The sequence below is a fragment of the Rhineura floridana genome, chromosome 6, assembly GCF_030035675.1.
Source record: "Rhineura floridana isolate rRhiFlo1 chromosome 6, rRhiFlo1.hap2, whole genome shotgun sequence".
Classification (NCBI taxonomy): Eukaryota; Metazoa; Chordata; class Lepidosauria; order Squamata; family Rhineuridae; genus Rhineura; species Rhineura floridana.
Window position 1 is genome coordinate 62,597,462 of NC_084485.1, and position 27,319 is coordinate 62,624,780.

Consider the following 27,319-nt stretch of genomic DNA (forward strand, 5'->3'; position numbering starts at 1 on the left):
TAGTGTCTCAGAAACTGAGCCAGGGATCCTTGCCTAAGCTTTTCACCTGACCTGCACCAGTAGGGCTTGGAGGCCCCTGTGTTGTCAAGGAGCAACTCCACATGAGGTGACCCTAGGTGACAGTAATAAGTAAGAATATGCAGCAGAGTTTTTGACAGCTTGACAGTTTAAATGCGTTACTCAGCATCAGCAGCCTGACCCTGACCTACAGGGACATTAGCCATGTTGCTCTACATTCTCCAGATGTCAGGTTTATTCCCTGTAGCCTACCATTTCTAGCCTACCTGGTATGTCGATAGAGATTTCCTCCCTTCTCCTTTAAACTAGTTATTGTGAATGGACAGGAAATCAGACCCACCAATTAAGCTGTGTCCATATGGGGTTTTTGTAGGGTCTTGGAGGTGCTAATTTCGGTGTGTCTTCAAGCCACTGGGCAATTGTTCCAAACCCTGTGCAGATTTCTTTTAGTCCAAACGACAGAAAAAGGGAACGAATAAAGTTACTGTAGGTGGCACACTGCACATGGAAGAAAATTGCAGAAATTCTGTATGTAGGTACCTACTTTTTGCAGGAAATCTTCTGTGTTCTTGCTGCCTGGACACACTGACATGGCAAGAATCAAAGACTCAATCCTTCTAATTTCCTGTTGCATCTTCATTCTTGGTAGTGATGGCTTTTTCTAAAGTCTGAACATTCCATTTCTCTACCTATAACCAGTCCCATTTTACCTGATAAGGAGAAAGTATCTAGGAAATAAAAACCCAGAACGCTTACTGGATGGTTGTGTACAGAGAGACCTCATCTATGCTTTAAAGAGGAAGGGGAGAGAGGAGCAAGAAATAATGTGTGAAAGAAAAATGCTGGAGGCAATCATTCTCTTACATCTAATTTAAGACCCTGTGCAACCACCCGTGAAATCATACGATAGAATTAACCTCATGTTACCAGAGCCAGGAAAAGGAAATGAATTGGCTCCTCATGGCCTCTGATGGAGAGCAGCATTTTTCTTCATTCCACTAGCCCTGTATAGCACAACTGGGACTTTGTGGTGAACTGGCTGCTGAGCCTTAAAGATGTTAGGGGGTGAAATTTCAGAGTCTACCAGGTTGGGTCTGTGCTGTCCAAAATTCAAACCTCTCTTTCCATGGAGGAAGGATAAAAACACCCCAGAACCATCATTCTCACCAGTGCCATGAGGTTACACAGGTCCTTAGGTATCAGACACACTCTCATGCTCCCCCAACCTCCGCCTTTCTCCAACCTGTTTCATCTTCCATTTGGTCTAGCAAGGGAACAGCTGTCAAAAAAAGGGAAACAAGATGAAGAGCACATATACAGGAAAACATGTTCCCTCAGGAGTTAGGAATGGACAGGAGATTAATCTGAGGGGAGATGCAGGTCAAGGATTCAATACACCTAATTTATCTGAATCTTTGAAGTGGCATATGCCTTATGATAAAGCCACTTGGTATTATGATTCTTTGGCCTGTTCGTCATAGAACAGTGGTACATGGACTAATTTTCCCAGTCAGCAGTCATCTTACAGCCTTCAATGTATATTCTACACAACAGCCCTGAAAATAAGCCCTGAAAATAAGATTTGCTGTGTTACAACATATTATTGGTACAGGTTACTCCAGGAAAAGTTAGTTCAGAATTTACCAAGGCAGTTGCCCATGACCATTGTGTGGATTCACTTTCTCCATGCCAATTGTTCCTGAGGGCAAGACTTATGAATATCATGTTGCACTGCATATTTACCTCAAATATGTGTCCTAGCCTCTTTGAGTTCTATTTTACCCAATGTCATAACAGAGATACAAAAACCCTAAACAGAGAGAGCTCTATTTCAACCCTTCCCAAAACTTGGCAAGTTTGTTTCTTTGCAGAAGATATGTTGGACTGAAGATAGCAGTTATAGCTCTAATAAACTGGAGTTCAGGTAAGGCAGGAGAGTTTTTTATGTACAGTAAGGCCTCTTAAGATGTTCTGGTAACAGGGTACATTAGCATGGGGGGGACACATCAGAACAAGCATACTAACTCCACCCTAATCTCCATCCCCATTGCCCTATATGAGTTGGGTGTGTGTAATAGTCTGAAGTGGTGAGCCTGCTTCTATTCCTGTTGGCTCCCCATGTAAAGAAACATGATTTTCCAGAACTATACATCATGCAAAGAGCCTACACAAGTAGAAGTAGTCTCTCCCCACAGTTGCTAACTTGCAGTGGGGGCTAGGGGTTAGGGGACAGGGTTACTATTCATTCCCATGCACACACCCTTATGTGTTTAGTTTACCCAGTTGCCAGAATACCTGAAGAGGGCTTTAGGGATGAGGAGATGCAGATTTGACAGCTAATTTGAAAGTGAACATTTTGCATGTTATACAAGAGACTTTACACATGAGAATCAGTTCTAACCAAGACTAAATTCTGATATTGCACTGCAGCTTTTGTGGACTCTCATATTGCTATTATAGCTGGTCATGGTAGTCAGGGATAGCCAATGTGGTGCCTTCCAGATGTTGTTAGCCTCATGGCTATCACAGCCAATGGACAAGGAAGATGGGAACTGGAGTCCAACAACATCTGGTAGGCACTATGTTGGCTACCCTGCCTTTAGGCTTTTTCTTTTTAGGACGTGGGCAAAGTGCTTTTCTCATCTCTGTCTGATGCTTTAATAATAACTCAGAAACTCAGGAAATATTATTTGAATAAAAAGCTACAATATGACAACACGAGGCAATCCCATTCTGACATCACGAGTCCCTGCCAGCACTTGCTGTTGTCTCTATCAGCCATGCAAATGCAAAGTGGACAAGAGCAAGCTGAAGACACACACATGAATAAATGCATCTCAATCTATGAACCATACCGTGTGCAAAAAAACAAAGCAGTACACTCCCATTTTTGTATATTTATAATTCTGTCTGCTATATCCATAAGGCATAATTGTTTTAAAGAGCTTGAGGTTAATTAAGTCTAAGGGCAAGCTACTAGTGCACTTGCCTTCAACGTGAGTTTGCTAATGGTGCTGCTTCTTTCTGTTTTGCAGCAGAACATTTCTAATACCCTTCTCCCATTTCAGAATAGAGTAGGAAAGCCCTGAGATTCACATGTGTTTGGATTTTAAGTGCTGGCCAAAGTCAGCAAAGTGGTACAGTTTCAGAACAATGCCAGAAGCAGAAATTCCTTCCTGCTATGTCTCTGAATTGTCTAAGCTTATTGCAGGTTACCTGACTTCTTGTGTGGCTTCTTTCTCTGGCCTGTAGGCCTCCAGCTCAGACATTACAGAGATGAAATAGCATAAATAATCAGACAAACAGTTGCAAGTTTAACTGATAGATTGCAATGCTGGACTGGTGCATGGAATAGGCACATTGCAACAATGGTCCAACACAAGTCTGTTCTTTCTTATTTCTAGATAGAAAGTAGAACAGACTTGTGTTGGACCAGTGTTGCAATTGCACTGTGATTTCCAAAGTCACAGATGAAACTGTCGTGCCCTCACCTGCCATCACTCTGTCTGTAGCAGATGAGGGGCACATTATTATTATCCAACACACTGTAAAAGCAATGCTGCTACTTGGGACTCTGATTTTCCCTTAGCCCTTGCTATGAACAACCAGATTCACAGGCGAGCCTCACCCCACCCTGTGTAACTTTGTGCCTTTAAAAAATAAATCATAGCTATGGGCTGCTCCCTTAACCTGCTACTGTTTCTCTGAGGTAAACTCCACTGATACTGTATCAAAACGTTTGCTTATGTTTAGCCAACCTTATGCTCTGTTTGATAGCTGATCAAGAACCAGGTGTGCTTAAAAGGAAACAGGTTTTATTAACTAGAATAACAAAATAAACAAGTTTACTTTAACTTAGTTCTTAAGCATGTGGTTTAAGTTAATTGTTCCTTAGTTCAACAGTAATACACTTAATAAAACCCTGAGTTGCTACCAGTAATAACACCTGCCCTCTACCCCTCTATAAACCACCTTCCCAACCCCCATCTCTATGATTAACTTTTCCCTGTCTCACTCACAATTGTCAAGCAATCAAATATAAACAGTCAACTCCAGACACTCAGCCAATCAGCACACAGCATACATCAACATTCCACTCACTCATTCTCCTCTCCCAGCACTCATCATTTACCATAACTATCCTAGTATGAACAACTCATTTTCTTTAATACAAAATCAGAAAACGATAAAAGCATGGAACATCACAGAGACTGCCAACAATACAGATTACACCCATTGGTATAAATATGCCTTTTTTGTATTATTATTATTATTATCATCAGTAGTAGCAGTAGCAATAGTAGTAATAGTATTTATTTATTTATTTACATTTTATTAGAAGTAGTAGTAGTATGATTTTTACCCACTCCTACAACAATTTAAAAATGTATTATTAAAATCAGTTAAAATGAATTACAGTCAAGAGAATAGGGTGGGTCCTAAAAGTATCTATCTCAGGTGTCAAATGCCAGGATAAAAAGGTATGTCTTCAGCATATGACAAAAGTACATAATAAAGGTGCCAGATGCAGCTCTGTGGGGAGGGAATTCCATAGTTCAGGGCTACCATAGAGAATGCGCTATCCTGGGCCACCAGCCCTGAACTTTTTTTTTTTCAATTAATTTTTATTCAAATTTTCAAAACCAAAACAATACAAAAAGAAAAAACACAAATCAATAACTAATACAATAAAAAATAAAAAAAATAAAAATGTTGACTTCCGATTTGTCATAGTTCAGCTATAAATCTATAATATATAACAAGCCTGTCTCTTAATAGATTATAAAATCACCTTCCTCCAGCAGTTATCTTAATTGGTTTCAAATCTCATTAACATCATATCATTTTATTCTTCCACAAAAAGTCAAAGAGAAGTTTCCAATCCTTGAGATATATGTCCATCAATTTTTTTTCTAGATAAACATGTCAATTAATCCAACTCATCAAGTCTACTAAGTCCAGTAATTTCAAATCGCTCTTCTTCCATTATCCGTATTGGTACCATCTTCCATCTTCCATCTTTACGCACCCAATAATCTTGCTGTCATAGTCATATAATAAGAGTCTGATAGGAATTTCCTTTATCACAGATATTTTCTTGCCATCAATTCCGAACGTATCACTGAAGTATTGTTGCAAAGCCGCATCTCTGTTCCTCTTTTTTACATGATACACTAGCACATCTCTTGAAGATTTTTCCATTGACACAAAACAGGGATTAATTCTGTTAACTTTCTCCATTTCAAGTTCCATCAAATCCTTCCAGTCCAGGAATTTTTTTGAACCGATAATATCTTTATCTCTAATCTCTTCAATTCCTTCAGGGACAGTGCTGAGTTCTAAACCGTAATATTTGTCTCCAGGATCCATCACAGCCAGGAAATCCAAATCTTTTTCCATGTCCATATTTAATCCAATCTCCATAGTTTGAACCTTGCCTTTAATTTCTCTTTCATCCTTTTTTGGTTTTCCAGATCTATCTTTATTCTCCTTTCTCATAGAATCCTGAATTTCTTTCAGCTCCTGTCTCATTTCATCAAATTCAATTCTCAACGCTTGACTATTATTTCTCAGTTCTTGTTTTACTGACTTAATCCCATTCATTATTTTCTGAAACATGTCTAAAGATAAAGTCCCTTCTTGTACATCCATGATCTTCTTAATTGTCATTCTTAAAGCCAAAGGAACAAAACTCCTTCAATTTTCAATGTCCCAAGCAAAGAGCAGTTTATTTCTTTATCCAGTTACAAAGGAGTTAATCTTTCAAACCAACTGACGTCACACTCTAGACAGCCTTTATCTCTTATATGCCCAGAAGTGCAAAAACAGCTTTAGTTCACAGCGTCCAAATAACTAGTAGCAGAAAGAATGAGCAGATTCGTCAAAAAAAAAGTAGATCAGAAAAAATAGTCCCATACATATATTACACAAAAGTCTTATAAATCAAAAAGATTTTTCTTTTCTCTTCCAATCAGAAACCCCTCATCCATTGTAATCTTTATAATGCTATTTTCCATGTCAGCTTTTTGCAATAAAAAAAAGATAGGCTATTTTTATTTTCTTCCCCCTTAGTTCCGTGAGTAAAAGAGAAGGAAAGTTTTGACTCACCCAGGTTTTCTTAATTGCTGGTTCTTTGACAAATCTCTTTAGCTGTATAGATAAGAAAGTAATAAGCGTAGACAGGAGAATGCTTGCCTGTTAGTCCATCTTTCTTTAAAGAAAAAAAAAACGGGTCACTTATTCAGCTGAGCTAGGTAGAAATCCTCGCTCCGTCCGAGCTGCTGGAAGACCTTCTTTCACAGACAATTCTGACAAATTCCAGTCTCCAACAGTCACAGCAAAGCTGTGTGGGAAATCTCACATTTCTTCCTTATCCGGAAGAAATTATCCCCAGTCAAAAAAGACCCTTCTGGCTGGATTTAAAACTGAAAAAGTTTCATCCAAGACGGGAGCCCGTCTCAGAGGCTGCACAGGTGGAGGGATCCTCCTGGGAAGTCCCCAGCCCTGTACTTCTGAGGGCATTGGAACTATCAAGAGCCCCCCCTCTTAGATTGTAAGGGTCTGTAGGGAGGAGGCAGTCTTTCAGATATTTGTGGCCTAAGTTTTTTAGTGCTTTAAACAATGTGAGCACCTTGAACTGGGCCTGAAAATGAACTGGCAACTAGTGTAGCTGTTTAAAACACCTGCTGAAATAGGGCACTGGATTAAGTTTCAGTGTATTAGCTTACATCCAGCTTTCATTGATTTCATACTCTTGATTCAGAGTTTCCACAACTTCTTTTGAATCATCATACTGACACCACAGCACAGAACTCCAGATGACATGATTTCATTTCAGATATGAATTCAGTATTCTAAGAATCTTTGCTTTCATGGGGCGGGGGCGGGAGAGAGACAGCTGTTTCTAATAGAGGAGGGGAGCTTTAGTGGCTTATACAGTTCTTTCTCTTTCCTCAGGACTAGCTGAACCAGAATAAATTATGCAAAATAAGGATGCATATGCAAATTATCTTAATTTGCACAATTTAAAATAGCTATATAATTCACCTTGGTTCAGAATTTTCATTAGTTTGGCACAGAACGTTTATTTCTTAGTGCAGTGCCTGATCTTAATGTTGTGGTGTAAATTAGTTAAGCAGAGAGTAACAGCGGTCTGAAATGCGTGTGTGCCAGTGTGTGCGCATTTACCTAAGAAAGCAGGCTTGTACCCTGCATTGAGATCACTGAGACTTAAGACTTAGTAAAATAAGAAAAGCTACTTTATTTACAGAAATACATAGTAGATAGAAAGGCATACCTAGTTCTAACTAACTAACTAGCTAAGTTGGAGGCACAATGCCCAAGCTTGGGAGCTGCCCTCATGGCTAGGAGAGAAATAGCAGAAACGAAGGTGTCTCCTCTCTCTCGGATAGTCAGAGCAGTGAAGAGAGGAAAGGGCAGAAGGAATAGGGGCAGGTAAGCTTCCCTTAAGACGTATCAGTCTAACAGCCGGAAGGAAGTCAGTCAGAGCATCACAGGTAAAGGTAATCAAGCCTATCCATCTGGAGGACCCTAACTCTATCTCCCTTCTGGAACATAAACAAAAGAACAAAACAGGAGTTGCTCTTGCCCCACTTCCAACACTTAATATATTTGTTTATCATTAAGAAATTTATATACCATTCTTGCCAAAAGGACACAGGATGTTTTACAACATAAATAAACAATATAATAACTACAACACAAGAACCTAAAAACAATTATTTCAAATCAGCTGATAATAAAAGCAGCAACATCAAACTATTCATAAATTACTTTGGTCACAGTTCCCCTAATCTGAAAGTCTTCTGGAAGAGATGCATCTTCACCTGTTTCCTAAAAAAAAATTTTTTTTAAAATTGCTAGGCGCACCTCAGTAGGCGAGTGTTTCACAGCGTTCATTGGTATGTGAAAAGGCATTCTCTTAGATATATAGGCCTCAGACCATTCAGGTTTTTAAATGTAAGTGTAAGCACCCTGAATTGGACTTAGAAAACAACTGGCAACCCAGTGAACTTGTTTTAAAACTGGAGTTATACGGCGCTTGGATTGCTGATCCTATAAGCACACTGGCTGATGCATTCTGCATTAATTGTGATTTCTAGACCATCTTCAAGGGTAGCATCACATACAGCATGCTACAGTACTCCAGCTTGGAGGTTAGCAGAACATAGGTGACTGTAGTCAGGCTGTCCCTATCCAGGAAAGGCCAAAGCCGGGCATTGACAGTCCTAGCCTATGAGTCTCTTTAAACATTCAGAGAAAATAATCTCATCAGGTTCTGCTGATTGGCTGAACTAGGTTAGTGAATACATTTGACATGAAATTGGTATATATCTGGTCATATTCACAGAGGCAATTATCAGCTCAGAAATGGCAGTTCTCCATCATTCCCCCCCAAAGAATTTTTTGCAGCTGTGGAAAAGGCCAGAAGACTGAATTCTTCTAGCAGAGCTGTTAGTAATGAATTGCCACTGTTCTCCAAAAATATAAGGCTGATGATCTCAGCATTTCCCCATATCCTACCACCAGCAGGTTTTCTTCATAATCCAGTGCACCACATCAGAGCCAGCTTGGTAGCTTTGCAACCTGATTCCCAGCAAGATGGAGCAAGAGGCAAGAACAACAAGCCCACAGAGGCTGTGTGTGGCAAGCTGTACTGCTGCTCTTGTCTTCTCTTGCCTGTTTAAAGTGTACATGACTTTTATTCCTGCCAAACCCAGTCTTGAGTGCATCCAGTTATGAGCTGGGAAGGCGTCTTTGAGCTGAAAAGGGAAAAGAATTAAGTCAGAAGCAGATGTTTCACTGCCTGAAGAAGGCTTAGAAAGAAATCCCTGACAGCCTTTCTTGTGGCAGTCAGTTGCTGGGAAACTGAACTCTCCGATTTACACTGTGGAGTATAACATTAATGCTACTCAGAGTAAAATAAGAACTACTAAACTGGGGCAGAGCAGTGGTTCTTAACCTAGCACATGGTCCTACAGGACAGAATGCAGGGGGGGGGGAGAGACATTTCCAGCCTGAGGACCATATTCCCTGCTGGGCAACTTTCTGTAGGCCACATGCCAGTGGTGGGCAGGCAAGGGGCAAAAATGGGTGGAGCAACAGATGTAAATATTACTTTTGTACAGCAGGCTAGTTTCTGCACACATTCACACACCCCTCTTTATCCTTCATCGGATGAGCAAAACTCATTAGAGAATTCAAGGACACATTCCAGCCAGCCGAAACCACTCTGTGTGTGAAGCAGTGGCAGTGTGGGCTGATGCCTAAGGAAAGTTCCAAGGGTCAGACAGAGAGGCCTGGAGGGCTGCATTTGGCCCCCCTGCCTGAGGTTTCTCACATCTGGTATGCAGGTATACCACATTACTGGCCATTCAGTATCCTAGAGTGTGTGTGGATAGAAATAAGGTATTGGTGGAGATTTTAAAGTTACGTAAGCATATCAGGAGTAGTTACCAGAAATCATACTTAAAGGCAGCCTTCATGTTTTAGGGATACTTAGGAACATATGAAGCTGCCTTATACTGAGTCAGACCACTAGTCCATCTAGCTCTATATTGTCTTCACTGACTGGCAGCAGCTCTCCAGGGTTTCAGGCAGGAGTCTCTCTCAGCCCTACCAGGAGATGCCAGTGATTGAACCTGGGACCTTCTGCATGCAAATCAGATGTTCTGCCACTGAGCTACAGCCCTTCCCCTATTTGATAGGCATGACTCAATTCCTATAACCACCTGGGTCCTGTTCTAGTATCCCTGTGAAGTGACACCTCCACAACAGCCCACCCTGGACCCATTGGTTTGTGACAACTAGCGACCGGTTGCAAATACCTCCTTTTTAGGGAAGGTGATTGAGAGGGTTGTGGCACAGCAATTGCAAGTACTCTTGGATGAAACAGATTATCTTGACCCATGCCAGTCTGGGTTCAGGCCAGGTTATGGGACTGAATCGGCCTTGGTCGCCCTAATGGATGACCTTTATCGGGAGAAGGACAGGGGAGTGCAACCCTGTTATTCTTACTTGATCTCTCAGCAGCTTTTGACACCATTGACCATGGTATCTTTCTGGGCCGACTTGGTGAGATGGGTATTGGAGGCACTGCTTTACAGTGGTTCTGATCCTATCTCCAGAGTCGCTCTCAGAGAATAGCATTGGGTGACTGTCATTTGGCCCCCTGGCAGTTGTGCTGTGGGGTGCCACAGGGTACCATCTTGTCCCCCATGCTGTTTAACATCTGTATGAAGCCCTTGGGAGCAGTCATCAGGAGATTTGGGGCAAGGTGTCAGCAGTATGCTGATGATACCCTGCTCTATTTCTCTGTAACATCTGAATCAGGAGAGGCCATGCAAGCCCTGGACCGGTGATTGGACTCGGTGGTGGGCTGGATGAGGGCCAATAAACTGAGTCTGAATCCTAGCAACACGGAGGCACTGTGGGTTGGTGGTTCCCAGATTCAGATAATTGGTCAGTTGCCTGCTTTGGATGGGGTCATACTCCCTCTGAAAGAGCAGGTCTGTAGCCTGGGGGTGCTCCTGGATCCATCTTTGTTGCTAGAAGCCCAGGTGACCTCTGTGGCTAGGAGTGCCTTTTACCAGCTTTGGCTGGTAAGACAGCTGCGGCTGTTTCTGGACCAGGATATCCTGACCACTGTTGTCCATGCACTGGTAACTTCCAGGCTGGATTACTGTAATGCACTCTATGTGGGGCTGCCCTTGAAGTTGGTCCAGAAGCTGCAGCTGGTGCAAAATGCGGTGGCGAGACTGCTCACTGGAGCAGGGTATTGCCAACATGTCACCCCGCTGCTGAAAGAATGGCACTGGCTGCCCATTTGCTACCGGGCCAAGTTCAAGGTTCTAGTTTTGGTGTACAAAGCCCTATACAGCTTGGGACTGGGATACCTGAAAGACAGTCTGATCCCTTATATACCCAGTCATTCACTGCTCTCTGCAGGTGAGGGCCTCCTGCAGATACCATCTTATCAGGAGGTTTGTCCTGCACAATATAGGAAATGGACCTTTAGTGTTGCGGCACCTACCCTGTGGAATTTCCTCCCCTTGAATATTAGGCAGGCGCCATCTCTGCTATCGTTTTGGCACCTTTTGAAGACTTTCCTGTTTCAACAAGCCTTTTAAGTTGAGACATCCCAGTCTACGTCTGTGTTAGAATTGCTTGTTAATATGTGTTTATTTTAATAATATGTTTTTAACCCTTTTTAAAGATGTTTTTAAAGTTTTTTTTTAAATCTTTTTAACGTTGTTTTGTTTTAATGTATTTTAAGGTCTGTTTTTATGATGTTTTAAAGTGTTTTTAGCATTTCTGTTTGCCGCCCTGGGCTCCTACTGGGAGGAAGGGCGTGATATAAATAAAATAATAAATAAATAAATTCTTCAGGGTGGAACCGCATATTATGATGACACAGGGTTCTACCTTAATTACTTTAAATTATAAGTTGTTGGTGCCTTGATGCTATTGTCTTGTGTATTTTTCCATTGCTACCAAATGCGGTACTGGCATAGCAAAATGCAACACATGATTAGGTCAAGGCACAGGTATATTTTGCTGCATGTTATAGTGGGAGACAATGTGACATGCTCCCCCCTCCCCAAAATATTTAGCATAAGACACAGCTCACATGTGAAAGCTCCAGCATATGAAAGGATCATGCAAGACATTGCCTTATGGAGCTTGTGACGTCCTTCCCTGGTTCTCCCTGTCAGGTTCCCACCTGCTTGTGGCTACTGCCTTTCACTAGGCACCACCAGGGACACCACCAGTCAGGACCGTCCTTTATATGGTTTCTCACTCTGCTCTAGCACAGATCTCACTAGATCCCACTGCTAGGCAGCAGCACCAGTCACTTTCTGTAACCAGTACTCCCAGAGACCTTGCCTCAGTCTCTCTATAGCTTGTTACTTTGTGACTGTGTGCCTATGCTGTTCCCAACCCCTTTGTATCTTTATATATAAAGCATACAACTCTGGGTTGCTCTGGGTACTTGACTTGTTACAATATCTCCCTTCACCGCTGCCACCATTAGATACAGTTTCTCTTCAGCCTTGGTAATTACCTTGCCCTCCCTTCTGGTCTGTATATTCCCCCAGCCAAGGATCAGGCCTTTGGTAAACCAAATAAGTATTTATTTACTAATAACAGGAAATAACAAGATTACTTTAGGAATGTTTCACAAGCGTACTGTTTCATATATGGTCACTCTTTATGTTTCTGTTCATATATATACTCTTTAAATATCAGCCAAATACAATCCAAACTTCCCTCAGAACTCTGCCAACCAACCCTCACCAAACAACCTCACTCCAACCAACTCAACAACTTCTCCCCCTTCCTACTCAACCCTCATCACTCACAAACCTCCATTTATACCTTCAGCCAGCCAGCCACTCAGCCAATCATCATCCAGCATACTTCAGCTTCTCACCCATGTACTCCCTCTTTCTCTCAGTAAATTACCATACATCACCTAATAGACCCGCACTTACCATATTGACAGATGCTTAACCTATAGGAACATCACAGAGCTCTCATCAAAATCAGCTGCAAAAACAGACATAAATTTTGATGTAAATAGATAAGGAACAGGAGGCCAATCCTGCATAATTTCCACATCAACCCCTCAAGTTTCAAACAGAATTTTGTGCAACACGAGTTCAGATGTTTAAAATGTATCTTAAACAGATTTGTTACTGCACCCTAGACTCAAAACACTTGATCAGATAAAATCGCAAATGGGGAAAAAATGATGCTGTTTGTGAAGGCTGCCATCCTAACCCTTGATTTACAATATTGAAGGGGATTAAGATTAGGTGGAGGCCTCTGACATCCAGCAGGAGGGTTCTCCACTGCCAGCTTGAAGTAGGGCATTGCAGGGGACTTCCCAGGAGGATCCCTCCGCCTGTGCAGCTCTGAGACGGGCTCCCATCTTGGATGAAACTTTTTCAGTTTTAAATCCAGCCAGAAGGGTCTTTTTTGACTGGGGATAATTTCTTCCGGATAAGGAAGAAACGTGAGATTTCCCACACAGCTTTGTTGTGATTGTTGGAGACTGGAATTCATCAGAATTGTCTGTGAAAGAAGGTCTTCCAGCAGCTCGGACGGAGCGAGGATTTCTAGCTAAGCTCAGCTGAATAAGTGACCCTTTTTTTTTTCTTTAAAGAAAGACGGACTAACAGGCAAGTATTCTCCTGTCTACGCTTTATTACTTTCTTATCTATACAGCTAAAGAGATTTGTCAAAGGAACAGCAATTAAGAAAACCTGGGTGAGCCAAAACTTTCCTTCTCTTTTACTCACGGAACTAAGGGGGAAGAAAATAAAAATAGCCTATCTTTTTTTTATTGCAAAAAGCTGACATGGAAAATTGCATTATAAAGATTACAATGGATGAGGGGTTTCTGATTGGAAGAGAAAGGAAAAATCTTTTTGATTTATAAGACTTTTGTGTAATATATGTATGGGACTATTTTCTCTGATCTACTTTTTTTTTGACGAATCTGCTCATTCCTTCTGCTACTAGTTATTTGGACGCTGTGAACTAAAGCTGTTTTTGCACTTCTGGGCATATAAGAGATAAAGGCTGTCTAGAGTGTGACGTCAGTTGGTTTGAAAGATTAACTCCTTTGTAACTGGATAAAGAAATAAACTGCTCTTTGCTTGGGACATTGAAAATTGAAGGAGTTTTGTTCCTTTGGCTTTAAGAATGACAATTAAGAAGATCATGGATGTACAAGAAGGGACTTTATCTTTAGACATGTTTCAGAAAATAATGAATGGGATTAAGTCAATAAAACAAGAACTGAGAAATAATAGTCAAGCGTTGAGAATTGAATTTGACAAAATGAGACAGGAGCTGAAAGAAATTCAGGATTCTGTGAGAAAGGAGAATAAAGATAGATCTGGAAAACCAAAAAAGGATGAAAGAGAAATTAAAGGCAAGGTTCAAACTATGGAGATTGGATTAAATATGGACATGGAAAAAGATTTGGATTTCCTGGCTGTGATGGATCCTAGAGATAAATATTACGGTTTGGAACTCAGCGCTGTCCCTGAAGGAATTGAAGAGATTAGAGATAAAGATATTATCGGTTCAAAAAAATTCCTGGACTGGAAGGATTTGATGGAACTTGAAATGGAGAAAGTTAACAGATTTAATCCCTGTTTTGTGTCAATGGAAAAATCTTCAAGAGATGTGCTAGTGTATCATGTAAAAAAGAGGAACAGAGATGCGGCTTTGCAACAATACTTCAGTGATACGTTCGGAATTGATGGCAAGAAAATATCTGTGATAAAGGAAATTCCTATCAGACTCTTATTATATGACTATGACAGCAAGATTATTGGGTGCGTAAAGATGGAAGATGGAACCAATATGGATAATGGAAGAAGAGCGATTTGAAATTACTGGACTTAGTAGACTTGATGAGTTGGATTAATTGACATGTTTATCTAGAAAAAAAATTGATGGACATATATCTCAAGGATTGGAAACTTCTCTTTGACTTTTTGTGGAAGAATAAAATGATATGATGTTAATGAGATTTGAAACCAATTAAGATAACCGCTGGAGGAAGGTGATTTTATAATCTATTAAGAGACAGGCTTGTTATATATTATAGATTTATAGCTGAACTATGACAAATCGGAAGTCAATATTTTTATATATTTTTTTGTTGTGTTAGTTATTGATTTGTGTTTTTTCTTTTTGTATTGTTTTGGTTTTGAAAATTTGAATAAAAATTAATTGGAAAAAAAAAGAAGTAGGGCATTGCAGGGAAGGAGCAAGGCCAGTGATGGATCCACTGGATCCAAAGTAGGTCTGTTTCCTGGAGAGAGGCCCAATCTGGGCCCATCTGCTGTATCAGCCTGGAGCTGGCACAGGAAAAAAAAGATGATGATGATGGTGATGATGATATCCTGCCCTTCCAGCAGGCAATCCTTGAAGGACTTTTTGTGCAGAATACTTTATAGCTGTGCATTTCATACAGTCACCTTCTCCTGAAATTCAGTATGTTGCTTTTCACCTCTTGTGAACATGCACTGTATCCCATAAATGCAATGCCTGCAGTACTATGCCACTGTTCCCCTTTTTCCTGCTCTATTATTGACTTTGATAGATAATGCACTGCTGAGGCTGAGAGGGGAAACCATGTGGTATGATGAAATCACAGTAGCAGCAGCAGCCTCAGAAGGGTTAATGAAAAGTAGCAGTTATTCATAAGGCAATGCAAAGATGCAAGGAGGGAACCAGAAGGAAAAGCAAAACAACTTAAAAGCCTACTTCACTGTATGAAGATCAAACATTTCAGACAGAAAGCTACAAAATAAAGGCCTGTCTCAGTTCTGTGGGTCGGCAGACTCCTTGAGTTTTATTTAGTATGCAAAATATTGTGAGATGGAACATTTTGTCCTAAGTTAATAATGAATGAGCAGCCACAAACTGAGAGATTAATTTATTTTTGAGATCTGGGATGGAAGCACTTTCTAGCTGGCTCTCATTTCCCTCTTTGCTGCCCCCTCCCCCTCTGTCTCTCATTACCCTTTCCTTTTCAGGAATCTGGGGGAAAGTTGATATTAAATGAAATTGCTATGCTTGTCCCTAGAACAAGAAGCAGGCAGGCAGTTCAAGAGTCTTAGACAAACCCAAGGAAAATTAATAAAATACACATTGATTTTTCAGGAATCTCCTTAACCTCTTTGTTTGGCTTAATTTCATTCCCTTTGCCTCTAGACAGCCAAAGGGCTTTGGGTTTTGGCGTCAGGCTTCCTTCCCCCTATTCCCCCACCTTTGTAGAGGGGAAGCTGGCTCATCTCTAGAGTGTGATTTTCTGTCGTTATGTGGTCAATATGAAAAGGATTTTTTCTGACTCTGGGGATTGTCCCATGCTGCTTTAATCTTTGGGAGCTTACATAATATTTTTAGAGGCAGATCTTTAGGCAGTCTTTTCAGAGTCTATAAAGCAAAAAGCACACCTGCTATTGGGGTGTGTGTCAATGCAGTGCTCCTAAAGAGCTAGCTTTCCAGATCAGAAGGCCCTCTTTAGCAGATGAGAGAATAGCAAAGGTCCCTCCAGAACATGGCAGGCCAGTATTAAGGGACTGTTTATGGGACCTCCAGCACAGGCAAGATTTCAGAGACTACTAACCACAGTGAGATGTGGGTGGCAAAATGATATGCAAAGGATTAAAAACTTGCTGCAGAAACTTAGTATAATGGGTAGAACTGTGGTGAAAGATGTATATATATTTCTTGTCGGAACTAAGAAAATTAGCACAGATTTAGGTATTCCTTTTTCAGTGATGACAATCATAATAATTACACTAGGAACACAATAATAAGAATTAATTATATTTTAATGGCCAATATGCAAAGAGCTGCATGGCTCTTGATGTATCTAACCCAGTCAAATGTGTGACCTTTTTTCTTTTGAATAGCTGACTCTCATGCCAATGCAGCCTGATGATGCTGTGATGCGCCCAACCACCTACTCATTAGATCCTTATTTATCCTGGCTTATTAAAGCTAGCCGGAGTTGGATCGCTGAATGGATCGCTGATGTGGTAAATGCATCTTTGCATGATGGTATGATGCCCACTGCCCTTAAAGAGGCAGTGGCACATCCACTTCTTTCAAAGCCCACATTGGACCCAATGGAATGTAACAACTATAAACCAGTTGCCAACATCCCTTTGTTGGCAAAGGTGGTAGAGAAAGGTGGCTGTAGAGCAACTGCAAGTATTCCTAGATGAGACTGATTATCTAGATTCATTACAATCTGGATTCAAACCCAGTTTGGGAACAGAATCAGCTTTGGTTGTCTTGATGGATGACCTTTATTGTGAGAGAGACAGGGGCGTGTGACCCTGCTACTTCTGCTCGATCTCCCAGCTGTATTTGATACAATTGACCGTGGTATCTTCCTGGTTTGACTCAGTGGGATAGGTATCAGAGGCACTGTATAATGTGGTTCCACTCTTCCCTTCAGGGCCGCCTCCACACAGTAGCACTGGGTGAATGTTCCTCAGACCCCTGGCACTTGTGCTTTGGGATACTATTCTCTTCCCAGTGCTATTTAACATCAATATGAAGCCCTTAGGAGCGGTCATTTGGAGTTGGGGAGCAAGGTGTCAGCAGTATATTGATGACACGCAGGTCCGTTGCTCCATAACATCTGAATCAGGAGAGGATGTTAATGCTCTGGATCAGTGTCTGAATGTTGTAGTGGACTGGACGAGGGCCAATAAACTGTGCTTGAGCCCTGGAAAGACAGAAGCTCTTTGGCTGGGTGATTCCCATGTCTGGGAGATCGATAAGTTACCAGTTCTGGATGGGATCATGCTCGCTCTGAAGGAGCAGGTCTGTAGCTTATGGCTACTCCTGGATTCATCTGTGTCACTAGAGGCCCAAGTACTTTCTGTGGCTAGGATTGCCTTTTACCAGCTTTGTCTGGTTCATCAGCTATGGCCTTCCTTGAACAGGGATAGCCTGACTACTGAAGTTCATGCATTGGTAACCTCAAGGCTGGATTACTGGAATGTGCTCCATATGAGGCTGCCCCTAGCCCTGGTTCAGAAGCTTCAGCTGGTGCAAAATGCAGCAGCCAGACTGCTGATGGTGGCACATGGCTGACAACATGTGACACTACTCTTAAACATCTGCAGTGGCTGCCCATCCACTAGGTTTGTTTGTTTGTTTGTTTGTTTGTTTAATTTGTATTAATTCACAAAGCCCTGAACAACTTAGGTCCACGGAATCTTAGGGACCTCCTGAACACTTATATTCCCAGCTTGATCACTGAAATCAGCCGCAGGAGTGCCTTTGGTTATCTCCCGAGTTGGCAATAGAGCTGGTTGGGTGAGGTGGCTCCTGCTTTGCAGATTGCCTGGCTTTTTGTGGGTCTTGAGTCATGTGCCTGGGAGAGAGGACTCAGAGCCAAGTGGGGAGACTTGAGGGGTCCCCAATCAGTGTAGTGACAGGTAGAGAGAGATATGGCGTTGTGAGGACTTGCCGGGTAAGGGGAATGTGGCCCAGGAAGTTAACGACTGTGCCTTGTTCCAGTTCTCCCCACACCCGCAGGTTTGTTGGTTGCCCTATCAACCAGCTTGCAGACCTCCGGATGCTGCTCCTAAACGCCAGATCAGTACGCCAAATCTCCCTCATTCATGATTTAATTGTGGATGAGGCAGCTGATCTGGCATGTGTAACTGAGACCTGGGTGGATGAGCAGGGAGGAGTCAGTCTCTCCCAGCTATGTCCACCAGGGTACCTGGTTCAGCATCAGGGTAGACCTGAGGGTCGGAGAGGGAGTTGCTGTGGTCTATAGGAGCTCCATCTCCCTCTGCAAGCACCCTGTCCATGTGACTACTGGTCTGGAGTGTTTGTACCTAGTGTTGGGTCAGCGGGATAGACTGGGGATTCTGTTGGTGTACCACCCACCCCGCTGCCCAACAGATTCCCTAGCTGAGCTGATGGAAGTGGTCTCAGGTGTACTGTTGAGATCCCCCAGACTGTTGGTTCTGGGGGATGTCAACATCCATATCGAGGCCACCTTATCCAGGGCGGCTCAGGATTTCATGGTTTCCATGACAACCATGGAACTGTCCCAATATGCCATTGGCCCAACACATATATCAGGGCATACTCTAGACTTGGTTTTTGCAACTGGAGATGGAGATAGTGATCTGAAAATGGGGGGCCTTATATCAGTCCTTCTGTCATGGATTGCTTGCTGAAGTTTAGACTTACAGCAGCCTTTCCCCTCTGCAAGGGTGGGGGACCTATTAAGTTGGTCCGCCCCCAGAGACTAATGGAGCCAGATGGTTTCCAAAGGGCTCTGGGGTTTTCTGGCTGATAGGGCTGGCGCTCCTGTCAAAACCCTAGTTGAACTGTGGAATACAGAAATGACCCAGGCCATTGACATGATTGCTCCTGAGCGCCCTCTCCTGTGTAGAGCTCGTACGGCTCCATGGTATATCTCAGAGCTGAGAGCGATGAAACAATATAGGAGACGGCTTGAGTGCAGATGGGGACGAACTCCTGGTGGATGCAATTACACACTGGTAAGTGCCTATGGTATACTATATTTAGGGGCAGTGAGGGCAGCAAAAAAAAATTTGCTGCCACTATCAGATCATCAATATGCTGCCCAGCGGAGCTCTTCAGAATTGTCCGGGGGCTATTACACGCTGGCCCCAAGGACATGGTAGAACCATCTGAGGCCGGCTGTAATGAATTTGCTAGGCACTTCCAGGATAAAAACTTAGGCATCCGCCAAGACTTAAACTCCAGTGTTATAACAGGTGAATCAAGCAAGGTGTCCAGAGCACAGCCTTGTCCCGATTTCTTGGATGAGTTTCAGTTGGTACAGCTTGAGGACGTTGACAAGGTGCTTGGACAGGTTTGTGCAACCACTTCTGTGCTGGATCCTTGCCCTTCTAGCAGGGATGGAACAGCCAGATGGGCCAGGGAAGTGATTAATGCCTCTCTGCGAGAGGGGGTGGTCCCTGGCTGCCTGAAGGAGGCAGTAGTGAGACCACTCCTGAAGAGATCCTCCCTGGACCCAGAAAATCTTAACTATAGGCCTGTAGCAAATGTTCCATTCCTGGCAAGGTCCTTGAACAAGTGGTGGCAGGCCAGCTCCAGACACTCTTGGATGAGACTGATTATCTGGATCCATTTCAGTGGGGTTTCAGGCCTGGTTTTGGCATGGAAACAGCCTTGGTCGCCCTTTATGATGACTTTTGTCAGGAGAGAGATAGGGGGAGTGTGACTCTGTTGATTCTCCTTGATCTCTCACCAGCTTTCGATACCATCAGCCATGGTATCCTTCTGAGATGACTGGCTGAGTTGGGAGTGGGAGGGACTGCATGGCAGTGGTTCCGCTCCTACTTGGCAGGTCAGCTCCAGAAGGTGGTGCTTGGGGAACATTGCTTGGCACCCTGGGCTCTCCAGTATGGGGTTCCGCGGGGTCAGTTCTGTCCCCCATGCTGTTCAACATTGACATGAAAACATTGGGTGCGGTCATCTGGAGCTTTGGAGTGCGTTGCCATCAGTATGCTGATGACATGCAGCTCTATTTCTCCTTTTCATCTTCTTCAGGTGAGGCTGTCAATGTGCTGAACCGGTGCCTGGCTACGACAATGGACTGGATGAGGGCTAATAAACTGAGGCTCAAACCAGACAAGACTGAGATGCTGCTAGTGGGTGGTTCTCCTGACCAGATAGTGGATGTCCAACCTGTTCTGGATGGGGTTGCACTCCCCCTGAAGGAGCAGGTTTGTAGTTTGGGGGTTCTCCTAGAACCATCTCTGTCACTTGAGGCTCAGGTAGCCTCGGTGGCACAGAGTGCCTTCTACCAACTTCGGTTGGTAGCCCAGCTATGCCCCTATCTGGACAGGGATAACCTGGCTTCAGTTGTCCATGCTCTGGTAACCTCCAAGTTAGATTACTGCAATGCACTCTACGTGGGGCTGCCTTTGAAGACGGTTGGGAAACACTTCTTAGACAATTCAGTCTCCGTGACTCAGAATTTGTTGGCTTGTGGGGGTTTTTTTGGTACAGCATAATAAGATACGATTTACGCTTTGATTAGTGCAATATGGAAGACTCCATAACATTATTAGACCAGGAAAATTAATCTCAGTGTCAAGAAAAATAATATTTTAAATAGGCTTTGTCACATACCTGTACTTACCAAGTCCTCCTGCTTGAAATCTTTTAAACAGAGATGCCAGCAGGAATGTAACATTTGAATAACTTTCGCCCAGTCTCCAATCTACCATTTTTGGGCAAGGTGATTGAACGTGTGGTGGCCAAACAGTTACAGACACACTTGGAGGAAGCAGATTACTTAGATCCATTCCAATCAGGCTTCAGGACTGGTCATGGAACTGAAACAGCCTTGGTCGCTCTGGTGGATGATTTGAGGAGGGCGTTGGATAGGGGTGAATGCTCATTCCTCGTCCTCCTTGATCTCTCAGCGGCTTTTGATACCGTCGACCATGGTATCCTCCTGGGTCGCCTGGAGGGAATGGGAATTGGAGGCACTGTTCTACGGTGGTTCCGTTCCTATCTCTCTGACAGGCACCAACGGGTAGCATTGGGAGAGGAGGTTTCGGACCCTTGGCCTCTTAATTGTGGTGTGCCACAGGGCTCTATCCTCTCTCCCATGCTATTTAACATCTATGTAAAGCCGCTGGGAGCTATCATCAGGAGATTTGGGTTGCAGTGCCACCAATATGCGGATGACACTCAGCTCTATCTCTCATTTAAGTCCTCACCGGAGTTGGCTGTGGATACCATTTCCAAGTGCCTGGAGTCCGTAAGTGAATGGATGGGAGGAAACAGGCTGAAACTGAACCCCGACAAGACCAAGATACTGCTTGTGGGAGACAAGAGAAGATTGGGAGATATCGACCTGGTGTTGAATGGGGTAAGATTGCCCCTAAAGGACCAGGTCCGCAGCCTCGGGATCGTTCTTGACTCCAAGCTGTCCATGGAGGCTCAGGTGTTAGCAGTGAGCCGGGCAGCTTGGTATCAGCTACACCTGATACAGAGGCTGTGACCCTATCTTCCGGTTCATCTGCTCCCATGAGTAGTGCATGCCCTGGTCTCCTCTCGCTTAGACTACTGTAATGCGCTCTACGTTGGGCTACCCATGAAGACGGTTCGGAAATTACAACTGGTACAAAATGCGGCGGCACGGCTGATTAAGAATGGCCGCCACTGGGATCACATCACTCCAGTGTTAGAAGACCTACACTGGTTACCAGTTGTCTACCGAGCCCAATTCAAGGTGTTGGTGTTAACCTTTAAAGCCCTACACGGTTTCGGTCCAGTTTATCTAAAGGAGCGCCTCCAACATCACCAAATGTGCCGCCTTACAAGATCAGCCTCACAAGACCTTCTCTCGGTCCCGCCAGTGAAAACAACCAGGCTGGTGCGGACTAGAGAGAGGGCATTCTCGATTGTGGCCCCCACCCTCTGGAACTCTCTCCCATACGATCTTCGCCATGCTCCCTCCTTGGTAGGCTTTCGCCAAGGATTAAAAACGTGGCTATTTCAGTGGGCATACAGGATCCCTAGCAAATTTTAGTATATAACGTACAGATGTGGGTGGGTTGATTAGTTGAAGACTGTATTTATATGTCGTATTTATATTGTATTTATATGCTGTATTTTATTTTAATTTATGTGCGCCACCTAGAGTGGCCGTTGACTCGGCCAGATAGGCGGCATAAAAATAAAATTTTATTATTATTATTATTATTAAACTATTTGCTCTCCTGCTGAGCAGTGGCTCCTCCTTTCACTATATAAAGAGAAATCTCTAGAACATCGCATTCACTCATAAAGCAGTGAAGAGCCATGCCTGAAACTCTACTTGAAAAACACCCATGCCAGTTGTTGTAAATTTCTTCTGCTTCTGCTTCTTCTGATGATGATTATTATTATTATTACTGCTTATATACCGCCCCATAGCCAAAGCTCTCTGGGTGATTTACAAAATGATTATTGATGTATAAGGCAGGGGAAAGTGTTTTCTGGATCTCACTTGACCAGTTAATCTAAGAAAAAGGATTCCTACTAAATCACTCTACACTTTCTTGTCATTTGAGAAAACAACATCCTAGCATATAATTTCAGGACAATGTGCAGCTGAATGATGCATGGCAATGCTGTTTGTTGGGAGTGGGGGAGTCAGACGGGTAAGCATTGCTACCCATCAGTGTCCTATGGAAGAAAGTCTGTAGGAGCTACACATATAAACGATATCAGCCTGCCTTGTAAAAGCTTCATTTGAGAATGTTTTTGGCTTGCACAGCTGGTAATAAATGAAGTAGCTCATCTACAGCTGCTCTATGAACACTCTGGCTAAGCACGTAGTGAGAAAAGGAACTCCACTCCTTTCATTGATACATCTTTCAAAATCTTCCTCATTTCCCAGGAACAGAGGCCATATATCTTTTAAAGAGAAATCAGCAATCCTGCGGAGCAGGCATTAAAAACTATCATTAAGAACCATTGTATTTAAATTAGAGATAATCTTGGGTGCAATGTGGGGAGCTAGTGCTGGGTGTGGCCCTTGAAAAAAGCTGTAATTTCCCCTGCCATTGTCACTTTGCTGTCCTTGATTGCCACCAGCCACAAATTCCAGTGATTTACTGAACCACAGGGTATAATTTGCACCACGTGTGAGAAGTTACAGCTCCACCAGGCATCCCCTTCAGAGGGGCTGGTGATGGACTGTCAGCTGGGCTTTGTTACTTTCAGTTCATGAGCAATCTGTATTTACTTTGTGCTGAAAGTGTGGGAGGAACAGGGCAAGGGACAAAAGCACCAGATTGACTTTCCAATTCTGATTGATCAAAAATCAAGAGTGGGACCATCCAGCATTCATAAGCCATAGCATTAGAGTCATTTTTTCTTGTTCCTTCCCCCCCCTTCTTTTTGCTGGAATGTATTGCAATCACATTTTCAGAAATCCTAAAGGCGGGAAATTGACATTTGCTAACAATTACTATTATTATATGTGTTCCATTTGTTCCCACCCTTCCTCCTTTTAGCCCAGCCTTCCCCAACCGTTGCCCTCCAGATGTTTTGGACTGTGACACCCATCAGCTGTGCTGGCTGGTGTGATAGGAGTTGTAGTCCAATATGTCTGGAAGGCAACATGTTGGGGAAAGTTGTTTTAGCCTCACAACAACCATCATCAGGTAAGCCAGGATGAGAGAATGTGACTTGCCCGAAGGCCACTCAGTGACAGAACTTTGAGTTGCACAGGACTTGAATTCAGGTTCCCCAGGTATAAGTCGCATGTATACTAGCTAATGCTTGGTCAAATGAATGCATAGTTGATGCTCCTAATGTTAGCACCGGGCCTTGAAATACACTATTCCTGATGCAATTAGGAGAGGCTCTTCATACGATTTTTGTTGCTCTTCATACAATTTTTATATCTCCAAACTTAAAAAGATATTTAAGAGTAGAAAAACACTCACTGTTCTGCTACTTCCAGTGTGTTTCCACCTCTCTCTTCTGAAAATGGGGGCACGCACTAGTCAAACACAGCCCTTTTTACTGTCAAACCTGGTGGGAGCAGCTTGAATGTTTTTTTTAAATAATTCAGCTTCAAAGAGATTTTGCAACTGATCAGCAGATCAACCCAATCCACCTCCAAATGTGGTTAATGGAAACATCTTGCTCTAGCAACTAGTGTGTTCAGAGCCTAACTCTGTGTGTGCTGTTGCACACATAGCAGATATTATACAGCCACAAGAGTGGCTGTATACTGTAGCCAGCATGGATTTTTTGCATTCCACAATGGTAAATTAAAAATACCCCCATGCCATTCTGATGCTTCCCATAAGTTCATTTCAAAACAAAACCTTACAAAACCTATAGTCCTGAACTCAGAAACACTTGCTTAACAACCCTTTAAATGTTCATAGCAATACACAAAACAGTCAGAGAGTTCAAACTGCAAAAAGAGAGAGAGAGAGAAACCAGACTCCTTTTGGACTTTTTTCTGTCAAGAGTTCTCATAATTCGTTGAAATTAATTAAAAATCAGCCATATCCACAGAGTACCTGTAATTCTATTACTTACCTTGCCCCATACTCTGACCTTCATCTTCTGCAGTTTAAAAGTTAAGAAAATGCCTAGCTGATTTTTAATTAATTTAAGAAATTTAGCATTGGAGTCAGTGCTGAGAGAAGGCTCCCAGAGTGGTTCAACAGTCAACTGCTCTGATTGATGCTCTGTGAGAACAGAGCCTCTCCTAGCAAATCTCAGCACCCTTCGCTAACTCTAGAATTCTTTGGGGGAAGTCATAACTGTCTAAAATGAAATAAAGGTCTGGTGTGGATGTGGGCAGGAACAGCTTTGGTTTAAATTTGGACAGAAGACCACGTGTCTGTTGTAGAACAAAAAGGTGGGGGAAATGCTGAAAAAGAATGTTACTGTTCACAATGTTTTCCTTTCGGAACAAAAAGGGGCTTTTCCTCTGCTCACTGCCCACCCACCCAATCTCCTCCCCCTTCCTCCTGCCCCTCCCCCAGGTCAGTTTCACCTCTCCTAAGCATGATTGCACAGGAGTAAATCCCAGTGAACTCAAAAAGCATGCAAATGATCAAACCTGCCCTCCCCTCCTCCTCCCTCATCGTCTTCCAATCCCCTCCTTCCCCTTCCCTCTCCTCCTTCCCCATGATCAGTTTTACCTATCTTAAACATGATTGCACAGCAGTAAATCCCATTGAACTGAATAAGCATGCAAACAATAAGACCTGCCCTCCCCTCCTCCTCCCTCTTATCATCTCCCTTTTGCCCCTGCTCTCCCCCTTTGTTTGCCCCCTTCTCCAACCCCATTGTCTTCCAATCCCCTCCTTCCCCCTCTTCCTCCTTCTCCTTATCTCTCCTCTCCCTCTTCTCCTTCCTCATGGTCAGTTTTACCTGTCTTAAGCATGATTGCCTGGGAGTAAATCCCATTAACTCAGTAAGCATGCAAATGATCAGACCTGCCAAGTGGATTGGACTGTAAAAGACCAACCCAAATTGTGTTTGCATTTTTAAAAATTTACAGGGCTGTACAATATCTCAGAGAGGAGGTCAGGTCTCCTGCTCCCCTGGTGCATTCACCAGAGCTGCCCAATTTCCCTGCTTTTAAAGTTTGATAGAAATATCTGTTGGCTATAGGTATGTTCTTAAACCACAAGGTTTTTTGCCTATTAGTGAATTAGATACACACATCCAGCTAATATTAGTTGTGGCCAAGGCAGCAATCGTATTCACAGTAAGGTGGGACTGAACACCAAAGAACTTTCTTTGTAGCAAACATGCATAGTTAAGGCTGCATGGTCCACTGAAAGGAACATTGAAACATTGTAGTTCACAGCTTGATAGAGAATAGCACATAGCATATGTGGCTATGGGTATTGCAACAGATCCCTATGGTAGTTCACATTTAGTTTTGCCCTCAGAGTACATTGTAGGGTTTGTGTTTATCTTTGTTTCAGCTATTTTTCTAGCAACAGATGGCTTTCTGTTACTTAGTGTTTTGTCTGCTGCTGTGGCTGTTGTCCATTATTTCATCAAGAAGCAGAAAAACATCAAAAATAAAAAATAAAATGCACAAGTATGTTGTGTGATAGAGTGCCACATCATTTGAAATCTCTTATACAATTATATTAGCCTTAATTTTGTATTCCACTGCCCCCCTAGCAACCAATAGTAGAAAAAGATGGTAAAGAGGAGAGTCTTGGCGAACACATATTATTCTTAATTTATTAGGAAGGGGGAAATTAAACCAGTCCAGTTAGGGGCATTATCTTACACTCATTCCTGTTATCTTACACTCACAAACACATTGCTAAGTAAAGTATATAAAGCTATTTTGAATGTAGATTTAACAGTCAAAACTTATCAAAAGGTCTTGCTTGTGAGCTTCCCATAGACATCTGGTTGGCCACTGTGAGAACAGGATGCTAGTCTAGATGAGCCATTTGCCCAATCCCGCAGGTTCTTATGTTTTTATCAAAATAGCTGGGAGAGAGATCTGGGACAGGAAACCTAATCACATCAGTGGAAATTGTTATGGCAGAATGTCCCCCAGCATACTGCTAGTCTGAACCTGAAGTAAAGTTTTTATAAGTTCCTTTTCCATTGGTATTTAACACTTCTGTGCCTCAGCCATATTTATTGTACAGCTAGTAGCTCATGTTGGAAGTGCAAAGCAATTAATACTGGGATGCATCATATCTTGGGAGCTTGTCCCAAGATTAAGAAATTTTGGGTCAATGTAATAAGTAAAATTAAAATAATAGAATATATTCTGCCAATGGACCCTTTAATTATGTTATTGCAGATTGCGAAATCTTTTGCCCTCCTGATGTTGCTGAAGTTTAATTCCCAGTCAGTCCTAGCAAGCGTTCCCAATGGCCAGGGATGATGGGAGTTGTTGTTGAGTAACATCTGGAGGGCAATAGGTCCCCCACACCAAAGATTCCCCACATTAGGTTATGTTAAAGATGTAGTGTTAGCAGTGGATAGAGAATTAGTTCAACGTTTCCTAACTGCTGCCAGAATAATTAGTCAGAACTGGGAGAAAATGAGAACACCAACTTTACAATATTAAAGGTATGGGATATTGTTTGCATGGTTAAGTTAACAGATATAGTAAGAATTAGAAGACATAGGGAATCTGGTCATCTTTTTGTGCAGAAATGGTGTGTTCTCGTTATTTATTGGTGTAATATGTGCAAGATAATGTAGATCC

At 42.7% G+C, this 27,319-nt stretch overlaps 1 protein-coding gene across 4 annotated transcripts in view; it reads left to right on the forward strand.

Annotated features, from left to right (window-relative positions):
* PLXNA2 (plexin A2) overlaps positions 1-27,319 on the forward strand; it is a 627,239-nt gene that overhangs the window by 555,960 nt on the left and 43,960 nt on the right. The window lies entirely within an intron of this gene.